The following is a 10,193-nucleotide window of genomic DNA, read 5'->3' as shown; positions in this document are numbered from 1 at the left end:
CTTGACCCCTACTTCCTTATGTGTCTCCTTCATATACCTCTGTGACTTTAGAGATGTAACCATGTCTGTTCCAAGTTGTATCGTTACTATCAAGAAGTCCTATAAATGTAGCAAATGTGACTATTTTATAGAAATGCACAATAGTTTATAGGCCTTGGAGAAGTCTGATAATAGTATGTAAATATCCTTCATTGAAGTCGTAGAAACTTCTAGTAGGAAGCTTCTTAGGTGATAACTGCAAGAGGATTAATGTTTGTTTCTCCAGTAAACACCAGAAACAAGGAATCAATCTGTCACTGTTTTCCATTCAGTCATAAGCACTGTTGGGCGTTGCTAGGTTACTATAGACACTCCCCTTATAATTAATATACAGGATTCACAATTTAGGTTGTCTGATGGCCACTAGGGTACATCATAGAGACACTAGAGAGAAGAGAACAAATATAGCTCCATCAAAAAGCCTGCTTAATCTTTAACAAGTCTGAAATATTACTAGAATTCCAGTTACCATGCAGCATAGTCACTCTAAAAAGCACTGGGGAAAAAAGTGTCTTTTTGGTCTCTTTAATTCTATTATGGCACATTTTAATATTATTCCACATGTGTGCAAACTGTTTCTCAAGAGCAAATTTTGAGGCTGGAGATAAGAAAATAGAAAAATTAAAACATTATTTTTTCTCGTATAATATAATCTGACTACTAGTTCACGGATATAATAATTCTGGGAAAAATTTTTAGATTAAACTATAAAATTGAAATCACCTTTGAAGAGTATATGGAATTGCTTCTTTCTATTAAAGCCAACCTCCATTGGCAGAAAGTGTGGAGAAAATCAGTGTGCTCAATTCTTTTTGTAGAGTTTCATATAAAATGTTGCAGGTAAAAAAGAAAACTTTAATTGGTACTTTCTACAGTGTGACTAGAAAAATTAGTATCTGTCTCTGTTGGTTCTGCTGACTTGCTTCTTTCCACCAAATCTAAATGCAATGTCATAGGAGGAGGTTTGCTGTAAAAACATGTCTTTTTCTTTGGTGTATTCATTGTAATTATGGCTGGCAGTGAGAAGGTTCAGTAAGTCTCAATTTCTCTACCTCCCTTACTTGGAGAAAATTTGTAAATGTACCCTGTGAATAAAATGATTTTTTTATAGCTTGTGAAGTCTTTTTATTTTCCAGAATTAAATGGGTGATGCTCCTTCATTTTCTATTCCTGCTTTATTTTGTATCCATATCAGCTACACTGATATTTTTTTTCTTACAGATGAAAAGTCATGAGACTTAGTGAGGAAATCATTTTAGAAATCCTGAATTATAATTGCTAGAATATAAGAACACTATTGGTACTTCTTACGTGGATGAAAGGACTATCTACAGGGCAAACTAGAAAGAAAACTGAGCATTTATTTAATATGATTAATGTAGATGACCCTAGTTTTTCCAGTGATAAAACTTCTCTTTTGTCAATATCAGTATGTGTGTCCAAGAGATACTTTAATACATTCCTAACAAGATGCAATACATTTAGATTCCCCTTCTGCACATATGGGTGACTTTCAAAGCCCAAGTGTGCCTTTTTGTCTGAATTATTTAGATAATTGCTTCAAACTCCCATTCCCCTTGGGCGCTGTTGGCCCAGTTCTGCCAAACTCTTCCTCAGAGGGAGTGACATCAGGAAAAGTGACCTTGATTCATCCTTTATTATACATTTCTCCTCAGAAATTGATCAAGGTACTCTGTACAGATCTCCTTATTAATTCTCTGACTTCATTCTGACACGACATAGCTTTTTGGGCTACAGCTATTTTAAGAAAGGACATTCTATTATCTAATGGAAAATCTACATGGTGTTTAGCTGAATCACTTGAAACAAATGCAAAACTCTAGTATAAATGTGGGTTACCCTAACCTATTCTTAGACCATATGAGGAAAACAGACTTATTTTCACCAACTATCATTAAGTCCCCAAATCTAGATTTGACTGAGTCCTGCTCTTCTACTTTGTTTCGATTTGAGCATTCAAAAACAGATATTAAGACTCCAAAGGCATTAATTACTCAAGAATTCCCCCTAAACCTAAAAGGAGGATAATTATAAATCATAGACTATATTTTTGCTTGAAAACTTATTATTTTGGATATACAGTTAGATTCCTGATGATATGAACAATTATAGATGTAAGAGGATTGACTTCATTTATAATTTATATTATTCCGTTTTATGAGCTTTTAGAAGTATAAGAAAACAAGTTCTTTGTTTCATTTATATAGATAGAGTAAAAGTTATTTCTTTCCTTCTCAATAGTCATGAATTCTGGGCCAGAATTTAAAAGTCAGCCTCAACACTTGGGAACTTTTTCATGGTAAACAGTGCAATCAAATGTTAGGTTAAAAGGCAATCAAGAATTTGTGAGTCTCAAGATAGATGCCAATCAAGGAGATTCCAACCTTTGCATATGGAGGCAAGGGAGACAGGAAGAATAAGGTACAAGTGTTCACTGGGTGGGTGGGACCACTGTAATCAATTTCCTACCAGGCAGATTACTGATCTCTACAAAGAGAATGCTTTTCTACTGAGGGTTTAACGTTAGCCTTTGCTATTGTTGGTTGGGCACTTGGCAGTGGTGGAAGCCAGATTATCATTAGTCTTTGATATTAATTTCATGCATAACCTCCATACCTGTTACAGAAACCACTTTGTATAGAAGTCCATTGAGAAAGTAGTGGAGTAATTGAGAAAAGAGACCAGCTGCTACCCACTCAACACGTTGTTTAGTCTGGGCCTCTTATAAAGGTTATGACTGCAGTAGTGAGGTTAATTTCTGGAGTGGTTATCAATGTGTTCTATCCTGGAGCACATAACAATTTATTCTAACTGAACTAGACATGTATTCCAGATTTGCCTTTCCTGTCCTCAATGCTTCTGCCAGCATGGCTATCTATGAACTTACAGAGTGACTCATTTACCATATTAACATCATGTACAACATATAATATCCTTCTGACCAAGGGACACACATTTTATGGCTAAAGAAATGTAGCAAGGAACTAATTCTCATGGAACTAGCTTGTATTAGTATTACTCTTTACCATATCATATAGAACATACATTATCAACAGGAGAGATACTTTCCCCTAAAGAGGAAAAAATTGGTTTTAGGGGGTGTGATCTGAGAGACCAAGTTAGACCAAGTTAGGTGCCTTTTTATCAATCAGGACAGGCCTAAAGATTAAGGAAACAAAGTTAACCTGTGGGTGGAGGATTCAGGGTCTGCCTGGCATGACACATTTCTAAATTCCTACAAGAAAAACCACACTCTCACCAACCTCCTTAACAATAAGAGCTTTCAGGCAAGTTATCCTAACTCTGATTTACAACCCAGACCACTGCAACTCTGACTGGACAGGGGATCAGCCTTATAAACGTTCTCTTCTGATAAACTACTGCAGACCTTAAGCCAGTTTCAGCAGCTTATAAAGGCTACACACAAACCCTTTCCATCCTATACTTCAACTTTTGATGTCAAGAGCCAAATTCCACCTCATTTTAATGCTAAAACTCAGCCCAAAAGTGAACATGGCTGTATGTTATGTGGATGTTTGCCCATCGTGCATGCACTCTGCTCTGCTCATAAATAGGTACAGCTTTCCCTTCAAACCTGCTGAATATTTATGACTGTACAAACCTTGCCAGGCATATAACCCAACCTGTCTTTCCCCTCTACAAAGACAGAGCACCTTTGGTCTATGCTGGAGACTTTCTCTTCCTGGCTTGCAAACCAATATTGCTAATAAAACTCTCCTTTCTACTATCTAGCCATCTGGGTATCTTTTGAATGACAGAGGTAAAAAAAAAAATTAGATACTATAGTGGTTAAGAAAAAATATCTTAAACGTTTATTTAGGGGATAATTTTAAAAAGTTTGAGGAACACTGATCTAGAAGTGTCTGCCTTACACAAAGTTGGCATGGCCTAATAAACACTCATTTTAAGGACCATCTGAGAGGCAATGTTGAGAGTATGGGGTACCATCTTATAGGATGTGGTATATGTTTTGCACAGTGACTAGTTTCTCCCATTATATGTTTGGGCTGTATTAAGAATATCTGGATCTGGGAACCAAGGGATGGAAGTAGAAGTGGCTCCACAAGTTGTGATACATTGTGCTTTTATCAGTTTTTAAATCAGAATATTATCTAATTATATTGTGATTTTTCTTTAAATCAATTGTCACTTAGTATATTTTAAATTTCTAAATATATGGAAGATTTTCTAGTATCTTTTTGTTATCTCTTTGTCATTTAATTCTGGCATGACCAGAGAATATATTATGTGTGATTTTCTAAAATTTATTAAGAATTATTTTACGGCGCGGGTTCCATGAGTACTTTAAAGGAACATGCATTCTGCAGTTGTTGGCAATAGTGTACTGAAAGTTTTTATTAGGTCAAGTAGAGATGATCCTTGAACAATGTAAATGTTAGGGGTGCCGACCCCGATGCATTTGAAAATCTACATGTATCTTTTGATTCCCCCAAAATTTAACTACTGATAGCCTACTCTTGACCAGAGACCTTACCAATAACATAAACAGTTGATTAACAAATATTTTGCATGATATATATATAAATAATATGCTGTATTCTTACAATAAAGTAAGCTAAAGAATAGGAAATGTTATTAAGAAAATTATAAAAAAGAGAAAACATATTTACTATTCATTAAGTGGATCTTCATAAAGGTCTTCCTCCTCATCACCTTAATGTTGGGTAGAATGAGGAGGACAAGGAAGAGGAGGGATTGATCTTGTTGTTTCCGGGTGGCAAAGATGGAAGAAAATCTTCATGTAAGTGGATCTGTGCTGTTCAAACTTATGTTGTTCAAAGGTCAACTGTACACTCTTACAGATATATTTTACCTATTTGTTCTATCAACTATAGAAAAAAAGTATATTAAAGTCTCTAAGTATGATGTGCCAATTTCTCCTTTTAGTTCTATACATTTTAGCTTTATTGAATTTACTTTGAAATTTATTATAAGTTTCATTCATTGAGGAGTCTGACTTCCAGACCAAACTTCTATCTGTAATTCTTCCTGTCTGACCATAGGCAATTATAAGGCTTTGTCTGGCAGGCCTAATGGAGAGAAGCTGCTCTCCTGTATTATTTTCTTCTTGAATCACTATAAAGAAATATCTGAGGCTGGTTCATTTATTAAGGAAAGAAGTTTAATTGGCTCATGGTTCTGCAAACTGTACAAGCAGGGCACCAACATCTGCCTGGCTTCTGGTGAAGGCCTCAGGAAGCTTATAATCATGTTGAAAGGCAAAGCACAAAGCAGGAGCAAGCCCATCACATGGCAAGAGTTGGAGCAGGGTGGGAGGTACCACACACTTTTGAACAACCAGATCTGGTGTGAACTTGGAGTGAGAATGCACTTATTACCAAGGGGACGGTGCTAAATCATTCATGTGAGTTTTGCCCCCATCAAAAAATCACCACCCACCAGGCCTCACCTCCAAAATTGGGAGTCACATTTCAACCTGAGATTTGGAGGTGACAAACATCCAAACCATATCACCTCCTCACACCTTGGTGCATAGCCAATTCATCAGTTTTCTAGAGTGAGTTGCAGTCAAGGACTTAGGACTCTTAGGAGAGCCATGTTCATATGCATATTGGCATTCCTAACCCAACACCTTCATGTAGAGGCCTTTTTATCAGGGGCCTTTGTTGAGACACTTCTCCACTTTGACTCAGTGTCTTTCCACTGCTAGAAGACCTGCCCTCTCTTCTTCCCCCTGGCCCATAGGTCCATGAAAAGAGAAAGAGTCTTTTGTTTAGGATTCCTTGCCATGGAGAAAATTCTCCCATCTACACTGCATTCAGTTAACTCTCGCCCAGTACCATTCCATGGGGAAAAACTACACCCTAGGAAACTGGTGCCTCCTCCTTGCAGTGTCGTAGTAAGTAAATAAAGGCTTGATTGTTGCTTTCAGTTAGCTTATTGTCCTAATTGACCAACACCTGATTGCTTGAAATACACATTGAAGACTGTGATATTTTCTTTATGAATTGACCCTTTTATTCTTAACTTTTATAACAATATAAGTATTACAATATGAATAAGTATCAAAATAATTGCATAAATTTTTCTTTTTTCTTTTTTTGTAATACCCTGTTTTGAAATCTACATCGACATTAATGAAAACTTACAAAATTTTTTACGGTTAATATTTACCTGGTATATCTTTTTCTACCCTTTTACTTTGAGCTTATTGTAGTTATTATATCTTTGCAATGTATCTCTTGTAAACAACATACTTAGGTCTTGTTTTGCTTTTTTATCTATTTCAACAATCTTTGCCCTTTAACTGAGGCATTTATCGCTATTATATTTAATGCAATTGTTAATATCGATGGGTTTAAGTCTATGATTTATTACAGTCATGTGTCACTTAATGGTGGGATATATTCTGAGAAATGCATTATGTGATTTCATCATTGTGCAAACTTCATAGTGTGTACTTATGCAAACCTAGATGCTATAGCCGACTACACACCTGTGCTATAATGGTATAGCCAATTGCTCCTTGGCTACAAACCTGCACAGAATGATACTGTATTAAATACTGTAGGCAATGGGAAGATAATGGTATTTGTGTATCTACACATAGAAAAGATACAGTAAATATATGGTATAAAAGATTAAAAAATGGTATATCTATATAGGGCATTTACCATGTGAAACTTACAGGACCGGAAGTTGCTCTGGGTGCATCAATAAGTGAATGTGCATCAATAAGTCCACTGCTGTAGACTTTACAAACAATGTACACTTAGGTTGTACTAAATTTACAATTTTATGGGACCAATGCCATATATGTAGTTCATCATTGATAGAAATATTGTTGTATGGTGCAGAACTTTGTGTTTTATTGGTTTTCTCTGTTCTTTTTGCCTTTCATGCTGCTTTCTTGTCTTTTTTAGATTAATCATTTTTTACTATACTTTTATCTGTTGCTCTAGGGATTATAATATGCGTCTTTAATCACAGTATAACTTGAATTAATATTATACTACTTCACAAATAAGAAGGTTATATTATTATGTCATATTACTCTGTCTCCCGATCCTTTTTCCTATTGCCATGTGTATTACTACTGTAATTTGATTAATTCCATAATACAACATTGTTGTTTTTTGTTTTAAAAACATAGATGCCTTTCAAAGAAATTAGAATATGAAAATACACTTTTGTCTATATACCCCTTTATGTACAGATCTATTGCTTTTAATCCTTTCTGTAGAAATGATACCACTTCTCAACAGCCTAAGAATTTCCTTTAGCTTTTCTGGTAGTGCTGGTAACAAGTTCTCTCTGCTTTCTTCCTTTTCTTTTCTTTTCTTTTTTCTTTTCTTTTTTTTTTTTTTTTTTTTTGAGACAGGGTCTCCCTATGTTGTCTAGGCTGGTCTCAAACTCCTGGGTGCAAGTGATCCTCCCATCTTAGCCTCCCATAGTGCAAGGATTACAGGCATGAGCTCCCACACCTGGCCTCTCTCAGCTTTTATTTACCTGAAAATGTCTACAGTTCACTTTCACTTTTGAAGTATATTTTTATTGGCTATAGAATTCTAGCTTGACAGGTTTTCTTTCAGCTTTTTAAATATATCATCCCATTGTTTTCCAGTTTACCATGTTTCTGAAGATTTTGCTAGAATTATCACCATTGTATTACAGGTGATGTTTGCTTTTCCTTTCACCCTCTAACTTATTTTAAGGTTTTTTTCCCCCCAGCAGACTAGAGCCCCTGCTTTATTGAAGTAAATACAAAATAGTTAAAGCATGGTATTTTTCAGATGAACTCACTGCAGCCACCAATAATGTCATTTTGTTTCTTTCTCTTTTCTTTTGGTAGAAGGGAAAGGTTCTGAAATGCTCAATGAGCCAACTAATGCTGCTGATGTATTCAATTAGATTTGAAGTAAGGACAAAACACCAGAAACATAAAATCTATGATTCTTTGCAAATTCATAGAGATTCAAAGGACAAGAAACACTACGATTTGCTTTTGAACAAAACCAAAGGTTATTTCAGAGATGATCTGATCAAAATATTCTACATTACAGATGAGTCAATTTCAAATCACAGAGGCACAAGTGACTTCTGAAGTACAGTCGCCAGATTCATATTTTAAAAAGAAAACATTTAGTTTTGCAGATGAAAAATGTGTGCATAGATAATTTAATAAAAGAAAATTTATAAATCATTACAGGAAATTGCTTTACTATTATTATTCCTAGTTTATTAATAATTTTTTTGTAGTACTGAACTATACAGACTGGGGCCTTGTATTTTAGGGTGCTTTCTTTCATTTAGGTTTCAGCAGTTTGATAGAGATTTAACAGTACCATCCACAGTTCCAGGTATCACTAGAATGTGCAAAACCATGTAATTCCTTTGTGTGTGTGGGTGGGTGGGGGGAGGTGATACCCTATTTTTTAGAGCCATTTTAGGTTCACAAAAAAATTGAGGAGAAAGTACAGAGATTTCCCAAATACCGTCTGTCCCCACACATGCAGACCTTCCCCCATTATCAACATCTCCCACCAGAGTTGTACATTTGTTACAAGTAGTGAGCCTACATTGACTAAGTTATCACCCAACATCCATAGTTTACCTTATGGTTCACTCTTAGTGTTGTAAAATTCTTTGGGTTTGGACAAATGTATAAGGACATGTTTCCACCATTGTCATTACCCTTTATCATATATTACTCTGGATCATAAAGAGTAGGTTCACTGCCCTATATGATTTTTGTGTTCTGTCTATTCTTTCCTCCCTCCCGCCTACTCTCTGGCAACCACTGATCTTTTTACTATCTCAGTAGTTTTGACTTCTCCAGAATGTCATATAGTGAATCATAGTGTATACCCTTTGCACACTGACTTTTGTCACTCAGCAATATGCATTTAAGGTTTCCTCCATGTCTTTTAATGGCTTGATCACTCATTTCTTTTTAGTACTTAATAGTATTCTACTGTCTGAATATACCACAGTTTATTAATTCATTTACCTACTGAAAGACATCTTTGTTGCTTCTAAGTTTTGGTAATGAGTTAATAATAAACATTTAAATATAAATAAAGCTGGTATAAACATCTGAGTTCAGGTTTTTGTGTAGACATAAGTTTTCAACTATTTTGGATAAATATCAAGGAGCACAATTACTGTATTGTATGGTAAGAGTATATTTAATTTTGTAAGAAAGTGGCAAATTGTATTCCAAAGTGGCCGTACTATTTTATAGTCATTTCTACCAGCACTGAATGAAAGCTCCTGTTGCCCCACATCCTCACCAGCATTAATATTAGTGCTTTAGATTCTGGCCATTCTATAAGTGTGTAGTGATATCTTGTTATTTTAATTGGCACTTCTCTGATGAAAAATGATGTGGAGCATCTTTTCATATGCTGCTTGTCATGTGTATATTCTATTTGGTGAGAGGTCTGTTAAGGTCTTTGGTCCATTTTTTAACTGGGTTATTGGTGTTATTGTTGAGTTTTAAGATTTTGTACATTTTGAATAACATTCCTTTATTGAGTATGTCTTTTTGCAATTATTTTCTCTCAAGCTCTTTCTAGTTTCCTATGGGGGAAGCTTAACTCATTGATTTTAGATCTTTCTTCTTTCCTTTTCCTTTCCTTTTTTTTTGAGACAGGATTTCCCTTTGTCACCCCATTTGGAGGACAGTGGCACAGTCTTGGCTCACTGCAACCTCCGCCTCCCAAGCTCAAGTGATCCTCCCACCTCAGCCTCCCAAGCAGCTGGGAGTACAGGTTTGCGCCACTATGCCGGGCTAATTTTTGTATTTTTTGTAGAGATGGAGTTTCACCATGTTGCTCAGGATGGTGTCGAACTCCTGAGCTCAAGCAATCTGCTCACCTTGGTCTCCCAAAGTGCTAGGATTACAGGTGTGAGCCACTGCACCTGGCCCTTCTCTTCTAATGTATGCATTCAATGCTATAAATATCCTTCTAAGCGCTACTTTTACTTCATCCCATAAATTTTGATACATTGTGTTTTCATTTTCATTTAGCTTAAAATATTTTTGAATTTCCCCTTGCAATTTCTTCTTTGACCCATGTGTTATTTAAAAGCATGCACCTAACAATACAGCATCAAAATAAGTGAGG

General features: G+C 35.6%; 1 protein-coding gene across 2 annotated transcripts in view; it reads left to right on the top strand.

Annotated features, from left to right (window-relative positions):
* ST8SIA1 (ST8 alpha-N-acetyl-neuraminide alpha-2,8-sialyltransferase 1) overlaps positions 1-10,193 on the top strand; it is a 260,653-nt gene that overhangs the window by 137,102 nt on the left and 113,358 nt on the right. The gene's annotated exons all lie outside the window — the stretch shown is intronic.

Source organism: Pongo abelii, chromosome 10 (genome assembly GCF_028885655.2).
Source record: "Pongo abelii isolate AG06213 chromosome 10, NHGRI_mPonAbe1-v2.0_pri, whole genome shotgun sequence".
In the NCBI taxonomy this organism is placed as follows: domain Eukaryota; kingdom Metazoa; phylum Chordata; class Mammalia; order Primates; family Hominidae; genus Pongo; species Pongo abelii.
The sequence above is the reverse complement of the archived record's forward strand: the minus strand, read 5'-3'. Positions and strand labels throughout refer to the sequence as shown.